The sequence below is a fragment of the Clarias gariepinus genome, chromosome 21, assembly GCF_024256425.1.
Source record: "Clarias gariepinus isolate MV-2021 ecotype Netherlands chromosome 21, CGAR_prim_01v2, whole genome shotgun sequence".
Taxonomy (NCBI): domain Eukaryota; kingdom Metazoa; phylum Chordata; class Actinopteri; order Siluriformes; family Clariidae; genus Clarias; species Clarias gariepinus.
This window is the reverse complement of record NC_071120.1, coordinates 23,504,394-23,524,484: the sequence shown is the minus strand read 5'-3', so window position 1 is coordinate 23,524,484 and position 20,091 is coordinate 23,504,394. Positions and strand designations below refer to the sequence as shown.

Sequence of the window (20,091 nt, the reverse complement as noted above, 5' to 3'; positions counted from 1 at the left end):
TAAACAGCTCGGAATGAAAAGCAGAGCAGTCGAGGGAACGTCCGAGTCAAACGCAGCTGCAGGGGTAGAGGGTTGTAATGGAATGTAATTGTGGGTTAAATACAAAGTGGCTCAAATGATAAAGCCTCTTTATCTGTGCGTGCACACACAAACACACACACAGTTTTGCCTTTCTATCCTTGTAAGGAGCTTCATCTGTTATAAGACGGATCATCCCCCTGATCTTAATAACCCGGACTTTCAAGCTACAACTTAACGGGAACAGAGTTTGTAGAACTGATCAGCTTTAATGTAATCAGCAATCACAATCAATCACAGATAAGAAATCAAAGATTAAAAGAAGATAAAGATTAAGTTTTGTTTTAAAACGACTGAAAATATGAACCAATCCCAGTACAAAATATTCAGTTTAGATTTTCTAATTAATATCTATTGGTGCAGGTGTTTGTTTACGTCGAGCAAATGGCTAATTAGTAAAGTAGACATAAACATAACTGTTCATAACATCGCTTTTACTCAACATTTTGATTTCACTTATGGTGCAGGTTTGACTTCAGGCAGATATTTAAGTACTGCAAAAGTTTCTTAAAATTCTGTTCAGCCAGTTTTGTGTGATGCTGTGACGTAATTTGTCTGGACAGACATACAGACATACAGACATCGCCATCGTCTCATCTTCAATATCGCTTCATCCTGTATTCAGGGTTGCGGGGGGCTTGGAGCCTATCCCAGGAGACTTAGGGCATGAGGTGGGGTAACACACTAGATGGGGTGCCAATCCCTCACAGGGCACACACACACACACACACACATACTCACATGCTTCTTCACACACTACAGGCAATTTTGGCACAGCAGTTAGCCTAACCTGCATGTCTTTGGACTGCGGAAGGAAAGCAGAGTACCTGGAGGAAACCCACCAAGCACACCAATGTATGAAACGTAAAGATATCATCGGAACAGCGGGTTCTGACCAACGCACAGACAAAACCTGTTTTGTTCTTTTACTCATATACTATAGATGAATCAACTAAATATCCCAACAAGGTCGAAACTGACTATCTTTTCCACGATGATATAAAAAAATCATGCCCACTCCAGCAGTTACGGTGGTGGTGGTTCCTTCGGTATTTCCAGTAAGCCTCCTAGATGTTTTAAAGCCAGGTTCTCATCTCCTCACACAATAAAAGGAGGATTACAGTGCCTGTGTGGCACCTTAGAGATGGAGAGAAGGAGGGAAGAGGATGGAAAGACGGTGATAAGGAAATCGAAAAAGGGAAAAGGTAGGAGTGGAAGCGAGGGAGGTGCTGTGGAGATAAGACTCTCGTCTCTTGTCTCAGTGTCTGTCTGAGTGTAACGCTCGAGACGATGACCCTCGCCGAATCTGCATGGCCTTTTGCACACAGACACCCAGCTGTGTTTCAAATTACTCTCTTTATGAAGCTCCTCGCCGTCCTCCCTATGCCGTTTCTCACTCCCTTTATCAGTCCCACTCTGTCAGACGCACACTCTATTCTCTCGCTCTCTCTCTCTCTCTCTCATTCGTTCACTCACGCTTGAAGATCTGGGTCAATCGCATCAAACACCTAAAAGTCCCCTTTGCACGTTTCTTGCATCAGTAATGAGAAATTTGGCTGTGTGTGTGTGTGTGTTTAAGCTGGGGGAGGGGTAACTTTGGGTAGGCTGGGTATCTGGTGCCAGGGGATGTGTGTGTGTGTGTGTGTGTGTGTGTGTGAGAGAGAGAGTGTTGGGGGTACGCTCTAATTAATGGAGTTGTTGAGTATAGCAGCGGAGCCACTGAAGCTTCCTGCATGTTGCACACATGTCCGTCTGTTATCACTTGCTCAGTTTTCACACTACAGTACGCGTTGATTCGGTCGAGAAAGGCAGTGCGAAGATAGAGACGGATTTGGAAAGTGACAGACTAATAATTGTAGTACTCTAGTAGACAAAGAAACAGACAGAAGATAAAATGTTACTCCACCTTTCTGCCATCACACCAGGGGCTTCAAGTGATTTTTTTTCTTTTTTTTTTTTGCTTTGTGTGTGTGTGTGTGTGTGTGTGTGTGTGTGGTTTGTTTGTTGTTCCTGCTTTACTCCTTCAGGCTGCTCATTCACCTCTTATTCAAGTACAAGCCATATTTCAGGAAATATGTCTGTGAACAATGTTATTATTCTTCACTAATTTAATTGGAAAACCTTGGGCTATTATTTTCATGAACTAATTAGATACAAAAGCACAGTCGTGTTGGGCAAAAATCAGTGTAACGTTCATGGGAATCTATTATGGAATCAGTTATTAAATGCACTTTTCCCTGCTTGTTTGTCCAGGGTGCAAACGAGCCAATTAGAATCCCCCCCTATTGTGACATCATATAGGAAGAGCCCCTTCCCCATCTCGTTGCTGTTCTCCGGAGGGGCGTGGTTCAGCAGTAGCTCATTTACGCAAACACACCTCTGATGTTAATTATATATTCTAACGTTACTTTATATTTGATTGAACTCCGTCATACATACTCCTTTATACAGAACATATGACCCTTAGGCCACTTTATACAAAACGTATGACCCTGTGTCAACTCCTACACAACGTATAGTAGATTTTTGAAAGAAAAGAAAATATTGGATTGGTCTCTATAGCAGCTGATACTTAAGGTTTGAGTATTGGTAACGTTACCTTTTTTTTATTCCTTTTTTTTTTTTTAAACAAAAGGTACAATTTCCAGTTAAAAACCACAGGGTGTGTAAACTTTTGTCCGAAATAAAACATAGTGGACAGTCTGTGTTTAGTAAATGTAAAGCTCAATTCAATGAGAATGTTATATTCAGGTATATTCTACATATGATACAAGGATTTTTCGAGATACGTACTGGTTACCACCATCGCCTTGCACCGCCAGGGTCCAGATTCGATTCCTGCCTGAGAGTCTGTGTGCACAGAGTTTGCATGTTCTCCCCGTGCATGGTGGGTTTCCTCCGCGCACTCCGGTTTCCTCCAACAGTCCAATGCAGAATGCAGATTAGGCTAATTGGCATTCCCAACTTGCCCTGTAGTGTGTTAATGAGTGTGTGTATGTGTGCTTGATGGGAACCCCGTCCAGGTTGGATGGGATTTTGATTGTCAGTGTTAGATTTCAACTTTAAAACTAAGACAAATTGAAGAAATCTTTGTATTTTTTAAAAAAAAAATAAGTACACTATTTATATAAGTATTTTTGTCACCTCCGTAATAGCCTGCAATGACAGTGGCGTTGTCGTGCTGGAACGTATTTGTAGCATCCGTTTAGGAAAGAACCACGTCTGGGAGTGATGGTCAGGTCTGGACATATTTTTTGAGCATGTAGTAAATCATCTGAGTCAGTTCCTGGTAAACCAGTTAGACTGTTGAACCCCAACATACATCATAATCCGTCACGTATTTCGCCCAGCATTAGGACAACTGACAGCCGGGGACCTGAAAGCTGTGAAACTGCAGCTGCAGAGGGGTGAAGGATTTAATCTGGGGCTGGTAGGTTGATTGTGTTTTTGTATTCATTCTCTCTCTCTCTCTCTCTCTCTCTGTCTGTGTGAGCGAGAGATAAAGAAGAAGGAGGAAAGTGAATTTAAGATAGTCAATAAAAGGAAAAGTACTACATGGTTTATGTATAGTATATCTTTGCTGTGTATGTGTGTGTGTGTGTGTGTGTGTGTGTGTGTAACAGAATGGTGTGTGCACATGAGTGGGTCGACTATATGGTGCTGTGATAGCAACATCAATATGGTCTGGACGGGAGTGAGGGCCCGTGCCACTGGTAATCTGTCTCACAGTAGGGGTGGAGGGTAAAGATGCGAGGAATGGCAGATGGAGGTTAGATGGAACTGGTCAATATGACCAATCACCGCAGAGCCTCGGTGCCTCGGTGTAGGGTCAGTGTGGCGTGACAGACGACTGGTTTTATGGTTTCCTTGAGGGAAAAGCTGCGTGCTCGGTTATGACAATGCGGCAGATAGGACAGAAATGACATTAGGACTTGTTGATACGCTAGTGTCTGGATTCTGGTGATATGCGCACAAACAGGACAAAATTTTTCAGGGGTGAAATAAAATTTTACGACTCAGGAGTCGACATCTGCTTGTACTGTAAAATCATAGCAACAGCTATCTGGAGACAAGCGATTCATTATTAAACGATGATACTCTTTAACATCAGTATCGGATATTGCGCAATGATAAAACACCATGCCTATGCAGTAGTAGATTGGAGTACCAAATGGAAACTGACCAAGCAGAGGGAGAACATGCAAACCCAATGCACACAGTCCCCGAGGCCGGTATCGAAGAAGGTGCAAGGCAACGACTTTGCCAGTTTTTTTTTTTTTACCTGTCATCGTCTCAGTCACATCTGTCACTTAATTAAGTAATATTACCATCCATGGCCCAAAACCTCTTATATTTTAACATATCTGATAGAATAACAAAAGTAATGTAGGAGTAATTATGTTCATCAAACATAAGGGATATAAGTAATAAAATACTCACACTTAAAGATAAATGAGGCAGAAATAGTTAAATGCTCATACTAAATGAGACATGAGTCAGAAGTAACAATAATACTTGGCATACGTGGCATGTGTACCAAAAATACTAAATCAAGCAGAGTTACACTGGTGTTACTGTAAGTCCAAATAAACCCATCATACAGTATGTTGAAAATATTTCAGCCTAAGTCAAAAATGCATTTAATAGTATACACCCAACCTACTGAACTTCACAGCTTCACCTAGCAAATCATAAACACGCTTAGGACACTTATATTAGAAGTAATCTAACATCAAGCATACAATTTTAACGACTAGACTTGGAAAAAGATCTAAATTCAAAAGCAGTAATGTAAATACTCAGATGAAACAAAATGCAAGGCATTGGGAATAAAAACACTCAAGCAGAAGAACAATAATATTCTCCAAACAAGAAGACAAAAAAAAAGCCCACACTAACTAATATATGAGGCAGAAATAGACTAAACAGTAAAGATAGTTTATGTTTTGTGTTTTTACAATTACATATTGTAAATGTAATGTATTGAAAAAAACTGCAGTTCCTCTATGATCCTACAGGTGGCGCACTCTGAACTGTGCAAACATTGGCCGGTTGCACAGCATCCTGTGTGGTACAAGCAAATTATTTGTTTATATAACTTAATTTATACAAAATAAGGTTATACAAATTTGAGTTATTATTTATTTAGACTTCGTTGCAATTAGCAATAAGCGATGTAACGATACTACGGTATATATAGCAAATAGCGAACAAACTATACAATACCGACCTTTTCCAGTTTGACTGAATTGTCATTGTGTTTTCTCATTTGGTATTTTGTTTCTGGATATGTTGTTTTCGGTTTTGTTATTTTGTTTTCGGTTTTAAATTGTTTTTGTTATTTCATTTTTTTAACCTATTTTGTTTTTAAATTTGTTATTTTGTTTTTGGATTTAGTTATTTTGTTTTTGAATTAGTTATTCTGTTTTCGGTTTTGTTATTTTGTTTTTGTTTTTTTAATGTTGTTTTTGTTATTTCATTTTTGAACTTGTTATTTTGTTTCCGGTTTTGTTATTTTGTTTTTGAATTTGTTATTTTGTTTTCAGCTTTGTTATTTTGTTTTTGAATTTGTTATTTTGTTTCCGGTTTTGTTATTTTGTTTTTGAAACTTTTCGGGTTTCCTCCCACAGTCCAAAGACATTCAGAGTAGACTGAACTGGCACAAATTGCCCATAGTGTATGAATGAGTTTGGGAGTGTATGTATGTGTGTGTGCCCCGTGATGGATTGGCACCCCGTCCAGGGTTACCCACCCTGTGCCCTAAGTCTCCTGGGAAAGGCTCCAGGTCCCCCGTGATGTGTATGTAGGATAAAGCAGTACAGACGATGAGATATTTATAAAATCCAAACAAAATCCATTACAAATCGAATCAGCACCTAGGTATTGTGATAATATCGTACCTTGTGATCCCTGGTCATTACCATGCCTAGTAAACAGGAAATATGTAGGCAGAAGTAACAAAAATGATTAGCCTAATAATATAGGCAGGACAAAACAAAAAAGGCCGTACTAAATGATAAACGATGCACAATTAACAAAAATGCTTAAGACTAAATAATATACATGAAGCCAGAAGTAACAGAAATGCTCCTGCAATAAAAACAAGGTAGACATAACAAAAAATGCTTAGACTAAACATTAAACAGAACATGATGATATTAATAATAATAATAATGAACTTAACATTAAAAAAAGGCACAATTATAAAATGCTTGAACTAAAGTAAACAATGCCAAAATCCCAGAACAAAGTGTAACACCATAAACACCAGCATGGCTCGGCTATACACCACAGAATAAGTCTTAAAACCACCAAACAGTTTCCTCTTATCATTCCATGAGGTGTTCAGTATGTGTCTTGTTTTAACGAGTGTTCATTAGAAGTTGCTCAGCTGAGGTCGTTTTCCTCAGGGAGAGAGACAGGAGACACGTGTAGATCTGTTCTGAACACCATATCCACAGCTGATGCCACAGTTGGTGCCTTGTTACAGCCAAATGAAGCCCATGGTGACGATAATGGAACAGTCTGACAGTTCAGCTCTAAACACACGCATGAAAGCTCATCACAATATGTCCATGTTTTTATAAGATAAGACGTCCTTTGTTGGTTTTCATCAGTATAGACAGGGTGGTTTAGTGAGGGAGATTCGATTAGCCCTGATGGACGGAGACACTGATGTTGATATCGAAATAGATATACAGAAGGAATATACCATGGCTTGTGGGGAAGGGAAAAAAAACCTGGAATGCAAAATCGCAGAAATACTTTGGGTCGCGGAGTAGATGCAACTTTGTGATATGGCAACAAATGCAACTGACGGATTTGTGTCTACTGCTGCTACCTACGGATCTCTTCGTGCTGATGGGCTTTGATGGCTAACTCGGAAAATAAACAGATAGCGGTGAAACCGGTTTGATGAAGCGAACAGTTGGAGGGTGAGAAACGGCTGGTGCCAAAGAAGCATTTCCCAGTCTCGTCTTGCAATGCCAATTAGTGTTGCAGGGAGAGAGTTGTCTAGAAGATGGATGAATAGTGCTGTCAAACTGGGAGCAGATGCCAGGCATTGTGTGTGTGTGTGTGTGTGTGTGTGTGAGAGAGAGAGAGCGAGTGTGCGTGTGCGTGTGCGCGTGCACTCTCACGTCTGTGAGTCTCTCAGCAACTTTGCCATCTTGAGGTAATTTGTTTGGTTCCACTTTTTTAGCTCCTTTTGAGTCTTTGTGTTTTCTGTGCCTGGTCCTTTCTATTGATACATCCTCAAATCTGCTTCACAGCTAGACAGCCTCACAAAAAGCACAATTTTTGTTTCCCAAAATAAGGATTTGGTGGTTTTCTGTCTGGGTTTTTGTTTCTATTATTTTCTTGTTATATTTCTTGTTTGCTTTTTTTTTTCCTGTACTCTTCGAACCATTTGTAAAGTGGAAGAACGTTTGTTGTAGTGTTTTACATGGAACCTTTCTGCCCAGTTCCCACTTTTACAAGTTGTGCCACAAATCAGTCCAGTCTTAACACTTTGCCATGGCTCTGACATGCTCTCAGCCAAAACACAGTACTGATGCTGATTAAGAAAAAAAGTATGTTATGCATATAATACAGTAAATGTGTGTGCCAAAGAAGCTACTTCTGAAGTTTATGCAACATAGAAGTGATCCACCTTGCTTCCACTTAAAAAATTTCAGATTGCCAAGATGATTTTATATGTGCCCGAAAATGCCAATTTTTTATACTGTCACGCTTCAAACAATAATAATAATAATGTAAAATGCTAATTATTCATATTACTTTATTTTTTATTATTTAAGTATTGATATTTTAGTATCGGTAAAATTCATAGCATATGATCTGAAAAAATTATTGCTTAAATTGTTTTTTTGGTAAAACCTTAAAAAGTATAATATCTGTAGTGTCCGTAACCATGTTGCGATATCTTAACAACTTTGCATTTTAGAATAATACACTTTGTCAGGTTTACATCTTTTTATGTGAAATCTAAATTGTCAGAGTTTCATCTAAATGACAATTAAAATCGTTGAAAGATTTGAATTCAAAAAAGTTTTGGACATTACAGACATAAAAGGGCATGAAATTGGATTTAGCAAAAGTGTTTCTTTTTATCTAATAAAAATATAAATGGCTATGCATATTTACAAAAAACGAAGAAGATAAGACGGATTAAGTATTAAGAAAAATGTGTCACATGATCCTATCTGAAATTTACTTTTTCACCATGTGGGACACTTTTTAGCACCAATACTATGTTTTGGCTGTCTACAGGACAGCTACATAGCCTTATATGCCAATGCAACATAATGCCATGGAAAGCCAACAATTTGCTCTGTAAGGACAGTATTATGATTATTTAAAGTAACGATGATTATTTATGAATAACTCTTGTTGTGGACCTATAGGTCCCTTAGGGAGAGCCCTCCCAGCAGCAATGTTTTGCTGTCAAAACACTGTGGTGATGTTCATTTGACCACATTATCATTGTTGTGATGTTGTGTTTACTTTAATGAAATGACATTGGAATGACACTGTCTAAATGGCGATAAGATAACAAATACCCCTAACACAATGTTGCAAAAACGACTTCAGAAAAGTAATTAATACAAAAAACTTTGTAAAAAAGCATTGTGTATTAACCCCAGGACCACAGGGGAACAGCCTAGTCAAAGTTGTAAATGTGCTTACATAACAATAAACGCCACATACACCTTATTACAGTAGGGTAATTTGGGAGCTAAGATGTACCTCATTAATATTTCTGAAAGAAACTGAAACAGAGTAACATTACAAGGCTAAGGGATGTATGACGTGATGTGTCGCATTTGTCACATTGTCACATTTTGTCACATGACTCCTATAGATGCTACGCAGTGCAATAAATTCAAAAGAACGATTGACTCGGACTAGGAGACTCATTAGAAGAACCGATCAATTCTGTTTCCTGTGTAGTTCAGTGCATAGAGTCTGTGAGAGTCACGTGACGAAAGAACGAACGAATCGCACTAGAAGATATAAGATGTGAGCTGCTTATTCTGTTTATCATAATATGTCCTTAGCTGCATTGTAATATTTTCATTATTGTAACTATAGCCGAAATTTGTGTACGTAGTGTTGTTTATTGAAAATTTAACATTTTATTTTATTTATGATCAAAAGAACGAACTAAATTTTTTAAAATGAAAAATATTCGTTGATTTTGATGAACGTGATTCGAAGAACAAAATCACTAAAATGATCCAAACCTCCCATCACTACACTGTACCCTGTTATTGAATTGAATTGAAAGACTGAATTTGTTCTAATATGCTGTCATATGGACCATATAATCTAAAAAAAAAAAAAATGAAAAACTTCATTTTACAAATAAAATGGTAAATCATTGAAATGTTTATTTATCAGTTTTGGAAGGAGTCTCCAGTGTCAGCATTGGTAACTGTTAACGGTGGACCTAAAGTCTTTAAAATAAAGCAGTAACATCATACTGTACGTTCCTTCTTTTTTGGCTTTTTAACTTTAAAAGTGAGAAAAAATGTGAGGTTGCTGAGGGAATGATGCATTATAACTGTTATAACAAAAGTTATCTCATGACATTAATTTACATAAATTGTAATGAGAACCAGTTAAAATTATGATGTTTGTTCAAAAAATTCAATTCGGATTAGCATTCTACTGTTCAATGAGAGGAGTAGGACATTTTGGATTGAAGGGTTATAGGAGAATTCTTAAAAGTATCTCCACATCACGTTGTGCGACTTATATACCCCAATTAATAATTTCTTAGGTATTGTTCATATTAATGCGTATTCACACTTCATCTATAAATCACATTTATGTTACATCATTGTTTTCTCATATCTATATCATTTCAAACTTTTTCAGAACTTTCATATATTTTGTTCGCACAATAAGTCAAGGCCATATTGTTTTTCAAAGTTTCCACAAACTGGCCTCCCTTTCCCTAGACCACAGTCATGTTCGAGAACAGCTTTCACATTCAGTAGTTTTGGCATAAGCAGGAAGACCTACTAGTGTAGAACAAGTACAAAATGACAAAAGCATACTTATTGGCTTATAAACCCCTTTTCTGTCTTTTGTCTCTCGCTCACATACGACCAAAAATGGGTACAAAACCCAAAGTGTAGCGCAGAACCATATGGCCCATCTGTGCGTTTTGTTTCAACAAGATAACAGAAGTTGCGTTAACATTTGTGTAGTCGTTCCGCCACCGAGGTCTGATCTGTGGGAGTCAGAAGGGAGAACAGGAAGCTATTATGCTGTTGTGATGTGCTGCTCTGGTTTTGTGTAGTCCTGCTGTGTTGCGCTATGTCACGCTGAGCTGAGTTGTGTTGTTCTGTGATGCACTCGGTCGTGTCATTCTGCGTCACGTCAGATTGTGCTGTATAAGCTCGGGCCGTGCTGTGCCGCTCGGTGTTGTGTAACACGCCATTGTTTTTTATGATTTTATCTTCATGTGCCGTAGCTGTACACGACATGTTGTACAAGAACAGAAAAATGTAAACATGGTTATTATGCAAGTCAAGGGGCAGTTGTTGAGTTTCTTCCAAAACTCTGTCCCTGTTTTGCTTTGAACCTTTTTTTTTTATCTATTGTTTTTCTTATCATTTCTTTTGGAAATGGTTTTAACACGCCATAGAAATGCAACTTAAACGGATCTTATTAAAAATGAACATTAGCTGGCTCTGTTGGGGTTAGCACTGTTGCCTTGCACCTCCAGGGTCTGTGTTCGAATCCCATCCCGTGCCCTAAGACACCTGGGATTCGTTTAGTCTCTCAGTGACCCTGTATACTGGATAAAACAGTATTTCACCCAAATGAGGATGGGTTCCCTGTTGAGTCCGGTTTCTCTTAAGGTTTTTCTTCCTATTGCCATCTCAGGGAGTTTTTCCTTGCCGTCACCCTCGGCTCACTCATCAGGAACAATCTGATCTTTTTGATTCATACACCTTCACATTTCATACAGACTTCCATAATTGCTTTTGATTGTGTTAAGCTGGTTTGCGACTATGACAACTGTTAAAAGCACCATACAGATAAAATTGTATTGAATTAAATATAGATGATGAGAGAGAGAGAGAGAGAGAGAGAGAGAGAGAGTGACATCGGTCTTCAATGGTTAATGAAATATACATTTCCTGATTTTTTATTCTTTTTTTTATATTTTAACCCCACTGATCATTTTCCCCTATTATGACCTCATATAAGGGGAACCCTCCCTGGCTTGTTCTTCAGCTCTGCTGTTTTCCTGGAGGGGCGTGGCTCAAGCAGTAGCTCATTTACTGTAAATGGCACTTTCAGCTATGGGAGTTTGAGGTATACAGATCTATCATCCGAGGAGTATTTTAGCTGCATTAACACACACACACACACACACACACCTGTTAACTATGTAAAATATGGGACTTTTAAATACATTTATTTTATGGTAGTCCTTATTGTATTCCAAATACAGGTATATAAAAAAATAAAAAAATCCCCAAAAGCATAAAACCCATCGATTTCCAATAGAATTTCTATTTAAAAACATCTTACGTTGAAGACTCATTAAAGTATTTACACATTTCCTATTGGCAGAGTTTAACAGCTGCCTGTCATTATGAATCTGAATTATGAGTCAGTTAAGTAAACACGTTTTCAACATCTTTTTTCCCTCATTACTCAGAAATCTGTTAAAACAGAAATTCTGTAAGATGTTACACAATGAAACATAAAATGTTATTCATTTATTCTATGATTCAAAAGTCGAACAGAATCGAGGCAAGAATCGTAAATCAATAAATCAACAGCCGTATAAATTATTTAACAGGATAGCAAGGTGCCTGTAACTTTTTATTTTTATTATTTTTATTATTTTTTAAAGTAGGTCATCATCATTCATGATTTAACAGCAGTCCTGTTCTAGATTCTGAACAAAGTTGGTCAAATATCGATCGGAGACAGTGCTCAGTACAGTATCATCAAATAGCTAATCATTGCCTAAAGAATTGTGAAATTGTATGGTGTTGAAGCCTGAGGTTTACACCCCTGCTGTCACACAGCTCTGTACTGTGCTATTTTGCTAGTTCGCCTCTGTCTGTGCTCCTATATTTGGGTGCAACTGGCCACTTTCGGCTCTAATGACCCAAAAAACAACTTAACTCTCTCTCTCTCTCTCTCTCTAGCACCTACACACTCACACACTCACTCACACATCTTGGTATCAAGTGCACGCACATACACGGTCTATCCAAGCACACACTATAGTCCTAAAGCCATTTTTTTTTATTATTATTAATATTTAGAGTTAATGTACGTTTCCTGTTTTTTTTTTCCACATTTGTTAATTTTCCGAGGCATAAGTTTGTCAGAAATAGCACAACAATATGTGTAACGACCGCCGTGCCTCCCTCAGCTACATAAACCCTGAAGCTTCTTGCTCCTCCATCAGAAGAGCTGTGTCGGGACATTAAGCTCATAGCAGGGGTCATGATTGCCACGGAGGGTTTATGGCTCTGAAATGGCTTTCTGTCTCCTCCCCCAACCCCCTTCGGTCCTCAAGCTTGGTACTGTACAGCTAATGAGGGAATGTGCTCAAACAACTGCGACAAGGAAAAACCTCAACAAGATGCCGTCTTGTTGCTCACCAAGGTCAGACAGAAGGTCTGGGTTCAGTCAATGCTCGGTGCCATGGCGTTGCTCCATCTGCTCCACCGTAACTCGAAAAATGATCACAGTGTGTTGGGCGGATGAACCAGATCACGGACCGTCCACGGTGCTGTTCTGGAACATATGGACCTACTGTACACTGACCCGCCATTTCATTATATCCAAACTGCTCGTTAATGCACAAATATCTAACCAGCTAATGACGTGGCGGCAACTACGGAGATCAAATCGAGCATCAGAATGGCGAAGAAGTGACTTCGAACATGGCGTGGTTGTTGGTGCCAGACGGGCTGATCTGAATAGCTTTTGATCTACTTGTATTTACACACAACACACGTCTCCAGGGTGTACAGAGAATGGTCTGAAAAAGAGGACATATCCAGTGAGAGGCAGTTCTCCTGGTGAAACGCCTCCTTGATGCCAAAGGTCAGAGGAGAAACGGTCAGTCTGGTGTGAGCTGATGCAACATGACCTTAAATAACATGGTGAGGAGCATCTCTGAACACACAACATGTCGAACCTTGAAGCAGATGGGCTGCAGCAGCAGAAGCCCACACCGGGTGCCACTCCTGGCAGCTAAGAACAGGAAATTGAGGCTACACATATCATGGGCACACCTAAATCGGACAGTAGAAGATGGAAAAACACGATGAGACCAGACATTTCTGCCGTCTGGTCAGAATTTGGCGTAAACAAGATGAAAGCATGGATCCATTTCACCTTCTATCAACAGTTCAGTGGTGTGAGTGGGGGAGATTTTCTTGGCACACTTTGGGCCCCCTTAGTACCAACCGGGCATGGTTTAAATGCCACAGCCTACCTGAGTGTTGTAGCTGACCGTGTCCACCTCTTTATGACCCACAGCATGTTACAAAGCTGAAATCATCTCAAACTGGTTTCTTGAACATGACAATGAGGTTACGGTACTCAAACCACCTCCACATTCACCAGATCTCAATCCAACAGAGCACCTTCGGGACGTGATGTGATGAAACAGGAGATTCAAGAATTAAGGCAGTCCACCCGAGTACATTAGGTGTGGCCTAATGAAGTGGCCGGTGAGTGTATTTTATCATACAGTGTTTATGTTCAGTGTCTTGTAAATGCCAGGAAGGAACACCAAGTCAGTCCATCTGTCAGTCAGCGGGGTATCTGAGCACTCCAGCTCTCCAGCAGCTTCGGGTGAGTGTGTGTGAGTGTGAGTGTGTGTGTGTGTGTCCTTGTTATTGTGAAAAAGTTTATGAAAAAATAAAGTTGTTGAGTGTTTATGTACGTGGCTTTCAAGCACTGTCTTCTTCCACAAATACCGCGTACGTGTTGATGGATTGAGCGCTTTTCTCATTTAGATCGGCTTAATTACATTTGGGAGACACATTAACTCAGGGTCATTATGCATTCCATGTTAATTGATAATTAATTTGAATGCTTTCCCCACTCTAATTACTTCATTATGCCAGAAAAATAACGCAACATGTAATAATTGTTCAAATCTGACAGGAAATATGAGCGATTTTCAGCTTTAGGACTTTTTGTCAAATTTCACTGTTAGTCTGTTAGTATTAAAAGTGTCTCAAGACTTTATTATAGTATAATAATCATAAAATTCCAAATATACTTAACCTTTTCCACCGATTGGTCTGTTGAAGACAAATGTCTCTCTTTCTTTCTTTCTTTCTGTTTTTCTTTTTTTCTTTTTTTCTTTCTTTCACTTTTTTGTTTTGTTTTAATTTCACAATGCACATATGCAAATGAACCAATCGGCAATAAAAGGGATGGCTGAAGGGCATGTAGGGCTGAATATGTGCTCAGAAAGTGTGAGCACAAAACTCACCGAAGTCACTCGAGCGTGGAGAACACAGAACCGGCTGAATAAGGTAATTATATAGGTTAAAAAAACAGTTGCATGAATCACTTTCAGTTTCCTTGTTTTTGTCAGTTCAATTATCCACAACAATGTCATTTCTGTAGGTCTACAGCTCTGTGCTTTGGCTCAGTTCCTGATTAGTGACTCTCACATGCTAATAAATTAATAAAAACAAAGTTAGAATGGAATCGCTTTCTCACACTATTTAAGGTCAGACTAGTTGAACATCTGATTGCAAATCTCAAATTTCTGTAGTTTATCCACTAATATTCATCCTTACTCAACAATATATTTAAATATACATTCTTTATTCTTTTACACATATTATACTCTTTTTATTTTAAGAATCTTTGTTATAGTATGGTCTTCTTCCATGTTTTTTTGTTTGACTACACTATACATTGATGATCTGTAATTACCACAATATGTTTATTTTCTATTATTATTATTATTATTATTATTATTATTATTATTATCTTGTTACTGAATGTTGGAAGTTTCCGTCAGATCAATAAAGCATCTATCTATCTATCTATCTATCTACAGTATCTATCTATCTATCTATCTATCTATCTATCTATCTATCTATCTATCTGTCTGTATGTCTAGTGCAGTGCATATATAAGTATAACAGTGCCAAAATTCCTCAAATTTGAACAAAAAAAATACCTTTTTGTATTTAAAAAAAAAAAAACTGTTTGTATTTTTCTGCTTTGAAATTTGATTTAAATAAAAAAAATCTATTTTTTTACAATAATAAGCATGTAAAATTCAATGCAAATGTACTGACCTTACTAAATTGCTGTTCAAAAATATATTCAATTGTTAAAAATGCAATCTTCATTATTTTTCAGCCTCACAAATTCAGGAAAAAAAAAAAAAAAAAAAGTATTAAAATTCAGGTTGATAAAATGCGAGTCTTCAAATTCAAGTCGACAAATTCAGGTGGAAAAAATTTAGGTCCTGTATATCACAGGAAGAGCAATGGAGTGCCGATTTCTGGGGTCCATGTCACAGTGCACCTGACATGACTGAGAAAAGAGCCGTTCAAGTCAAACTGGGACTTTTGTTTGAATTTCTTCTACATTAAGACGTAAAAAGCTATTGACATTTACAGAAGATTTCAAGCACATTACGGTGATGAGACTGTTGCAGCAGTAAAATATTTGAATGGTGTAAACGTTTTAAAGAAGGCCGGACTCCGTTAATGATTATATAATGACAACACCACTTGCACATTACAGGAACTCGGCTGGGAGTAAGAGCCCCATCCGTACCGTCCTGATCTCGACCTCGCTCCAAGTGATTTCCACATGTTTGGGCTATTAAAGGAGTTCCTGGGAGGCCAGCGTTTCAGACGTGAAGCAGTCAGTCTGATCATGACTCCAAGCATACTGTGAAAACTTTCTACCTTGATGGTATCCAAGCACTTAGTGAAACCCTGGGATAAGTGCACTAGTGTAGCAGGGGATTATATAGAGAAATAAAGGGAGTTTTTTTTTTCCCTCTCATAAAAGTGCACTGTTATACTGCACAATTAAAAGTCACAGTTTGGCTTCGTATTATGACTGTAGATTGTTTTTAAAATCTCAAACAAGAACATAATAGTTATGTTTTAAGATCCAGGATATAATATACAGTAATAAAATCCATACTTTAGTGTCTCGCTGTGCTTTGTCTTTACAAGTCTCGTCCCCAAGTTATACAAGTCCAGTAAATAATACATGTGAATTTAGTGCACTTCTTTAATGCGTAATGCGTTGCACTTTAACAATTCACCTTCAGTGGATAAAAAATCATTACCGCACATCAGAAGGTTGTTTTAACTTGTCTTTCCCTGTTTAAATCAGAGGCGTCCAGAAAAAAGTTCTGTAATGCAACACATAAATCCTCAGACTGATGGCTGAGTGTCGGGTGACTCAGTTAATCCCAACACCGTGTGTTGATTCTTAATGAGCCTCTCCTGCCACAGCTCTCTGAACCAACAATTTACATCTGACTCAGTCAAACTCTCTCTCTCTCGCTCTCTCTCTCTCCATCTATCTCTCTCTTTCTGGATAAGTAAATATAATTTGTTGCAATCCTAAAGCACTTCCCTGCTCATAAATTCTGACATTCATTATTTACGTCTCCCTCGAGTTAAAGCCTCAAAGTACACTGACGCCCTTTATGTGCCACAGTGCTCAAGTGACCCTGAAAGAATTCAATGACCCAGAAAAAAAAAGAAGGAAAAAAAAAAAGATGTGTCTGAATGTCTGTTTTCTTGTTCACTCATGTACTCTGAGAGACACAGATAAAACAGAAACCTGACAGTGTGGTTAAGCAAGGAAATTACCATTCTCTTTATCTCCCTCTTGATTTCTCTCTCACTTTTTCACTCTTTTCTTCCTTGTGCTCTCTTTGTTTCTCTTAGTAAACTGACTTGGATCTGGTAATTCAAACCAAATGTTCATCTGTTTTAAATAGAAGAGCCGAAAGCAGCTACACTTACATACTTAGTCTAGTACATACGCAGTACATACTTAGTCTAGCAGGTACGTCACACCTAACTCATTAAAAACTGTTTTTCTTTGTAATGCATGTTTTTTACTGAGTAATATTTCAGAATATATAGGCTGTATATTTATAAAGTATATATACAGTATAATAATAGGACAGAATATTCTAATAGACTAATCTAACACACAGATATGGATTTTTAAATGTCACTGCCGTCCTCAACTTTCCCACCCAGGGGTGCCATAAAAGGGAGGGTAAGGACAATTTAGGACTATGTAAGGTGCCCCTGTGTGACAAGAGACACCTTAAAAATACTATTTACAAGGTTTGGACTCATCAAGTTTAGGGGCCCTGAATCATCAGTGATGTTCCCACCCATCTCAATCTCTCCTTTTAGGTCATGAGAAATGACTAAATAATTAATATATGTATACATACATATACAGTAAATATGGTATATGGGTTGCTAGTGTGTCATCAAGCAATATCAAAAGGAATATAAAAATAAAAATGAATCAAATACATTTGAATGTGTATATTTTTATTATTTTTATAATTATTTTCTTATTATATGTATATATTTATTATTATTATTATTATTATTATTATTATTAGGTCCAAAATATTTTAAGTTGACCAAAATTCACATTTTAATTAAAATTTTTAAATATAGCAATGTATTTATTATTATTTTTTTAAATATTACAGGCCAAAATTTTATCTGCCACATCTGTTGTTAGTTATTATCATACAGTACATAATGTAGTCTTTGTACACACTCACAGTACGTCTTTCCCTATTCTTCTACCAACAAGAGATGATTATTTCTAACCCCCTAATGTTGCTATTCTGTAAATTAGACAGACTCTGACAGGTAATTTACAGATAATTATATATTTTTTTCAAAATGATTACAATTTCCAAATGTGTTTAAGTGTTTTTGGCACCACAAACTCCAGAATATAAACATAAATAAATAAATAAATAAATAAATAAATACTTTCTAAGAATCTTTCCAAGAAGAAATCTAATTTCAGCATGCTTTTCTTTTTTTCTCTATTCTTTTGTCTTCGTTAATGCACACAAGCTTCCATTGTCATTTACACCTGCCTCTTTCATTATAGTGGATGTCAAACGCTGCCTCGGGTACGAAGCACTTCTTAAAGTAAATCCCGACCATGTCTAAGAACTAACAACTCACTTCAAAGACTGCTCAGTTCAAAGATTAAAGAGAGAAAGCGAGAGCAGAAAATAAGGTCGAAGCACCTAGGAAAATGTCTAATAATTACCTGAACAGGGTTAAGAGATGTCAAGTTGTTGAGGAGTGACATGTTGAGGTGAAGCGAGAGCGAGAGCGGAGCGTACCTGAGTGGTCTCAGATGTGTGAGGTATGTCCCCGCTGGAGCCTCCCCGCTGATCGTCAAGCAGATGTCTCTCGTGTCGAGATTTATGTTTTCTTTTCGCATTCCATCCCTCACTTTGATGTCTCTTTGTGATCTATGGTTTACTTTGGTCTTCCTCGTGCAACACCAGAATCAGGCTGTGTGAACGTCTGACAAAGTGTGAATATGCATCGAGAGAGAGAGAGAGAGAGAGAGAGAGAGAGGGAGAGAGAGAGAGAGAATGCTGGTCGAAGGATCTCCAGTGGAGTATATGTGCGTGTGTGTGTGTGTGTGCATGTGTGGATGTGGTTGTGGATTTGTGTGTGTGTGCAGCACGCTGTAAGAGTGTGAGCATGTGACTGAGTGAATGAGATAGAGCGAGAAGGAAGCAGCACAAACATGACGTCTCTGTGGGAAAGCCTCCTTCCCCTCCCTCCCTCTCCCTCTCTCTCCCTCCTTCCTTCCACCCCTTCTCCCTCCTTCCCTCTTGTCTTTCCTTGCTACTTCTTTCCTCTCTCGCTCTCTTATCCCACACTCCCATCTTCCAAACCCCCCCCCTTCCCTTCTCCATATCTTTTATGTCTTTTCTTGACTTGACTTTTGTCATCCTAACACAGGAAATCGTTCTTTCTCATGCCTCCCCATGCTTGTTAGCTGCTGCTCCATTTTTAGATTGCAGACAGCAGTTTTGCGTTTTAGTTTTAACGTTGGTTTGGGGGGGGGGAACATATGTGCCTAAAAACAAACGACAATCATGAATAACTTAAACGCAGCTGGCACAAAGCAGGGCGCATATTCGAGTCTACTGACTCTGTTCATCTCTGAACATTAACTTTATAGGAATACATACTCTGGATTTCCACCGTGGAAATGAAAACTTGCAGAAAAGCTGATTTTCCAGTAAAAATGTAAAAATTCTATTCTTTTATATAGATTAATATAGTTATTATAGTTAATATTTCCCGATTTCAATATAGCATTATTACCAATCATAAAATTATTATTAAAAATATTTATTGATGAGCTTATTTACATAAACCCTGTGCACCTGCTAATACAAGGGGCGTTCAAGTCAAACCGGGACCTTTGATTTGTTAAGTGAAAACTCCCCTCGGATACCATCAGGGTAGGAAGTTTTCCTCAGTATGCCAGAGCCACAATTGAATCTCTGCTTCACATCTGAAACACTGGCCTCCCAGGAACTCCTTTAATGTGGAAGTGGCTTAAAGTCAGGTCTGGACTCCCAGCTGAGCTTCTGTAATGTACAGAGTGCTGGTGAATAATTGTGTTTACAGTTCCCACACTCACAATTTTCAAGAATCAGGGGGTTTAACGCGCCCAATGTCCATGGTAACGACTGCAGTGGGCTCCGAGCAACCTCAGCCGGGATCCTTATTTAAAGATTTTCCTAGGACTTAAAATCTCATCACTGTTATGTGGTTTAAATATTCTGTAAATGTCAATCAGTTTTACAGCTTCACTCACAAGTCCCGGTTTGACTTGAACGCCAATTGTATATTCAATTATCCAATCAGTCAATCGTGCTTCAGCATTGCAAGACATATGAAACATACAGATACAGGTGAAGAGCTTCATGTAATG

At 38.2% G+C, this 20,091-nt stretch overlaps 1 protein-coding gene across 5 annotated transcripts in view; it reads right to left on the bottom strand.

The window, feature by feature from the left end:
• The window catches only part of hs3st1l2 (heparan sulfate (glucosamine) 3-O-sulfotransferase 1-like 2), a 33,123-nt gene extending 14,243 nt beyond the window's left edge, over nucleotides 1-18,880 (bottom strand). For 3 of the 5 annotated variants that reach the window (XM_053480569.1, XM_053480568.1, XM_053480574.1), the window contains exon 1: nucleotides 18,473-18,880. The gene's annotated coding sequence lies outside the window, so the exon portion shown is untranslated. Of the gene's footprint in view, nucleotides 1-18,396 lie in introns of all 5 variants that reach the window. The other 2 variants (XM_053480570.1, XM_053480573.1) reach the window with 1 other exon arrangement.
• Nucleotides 18,881-20,091: the final 1,211 nt, after the last annotated feature.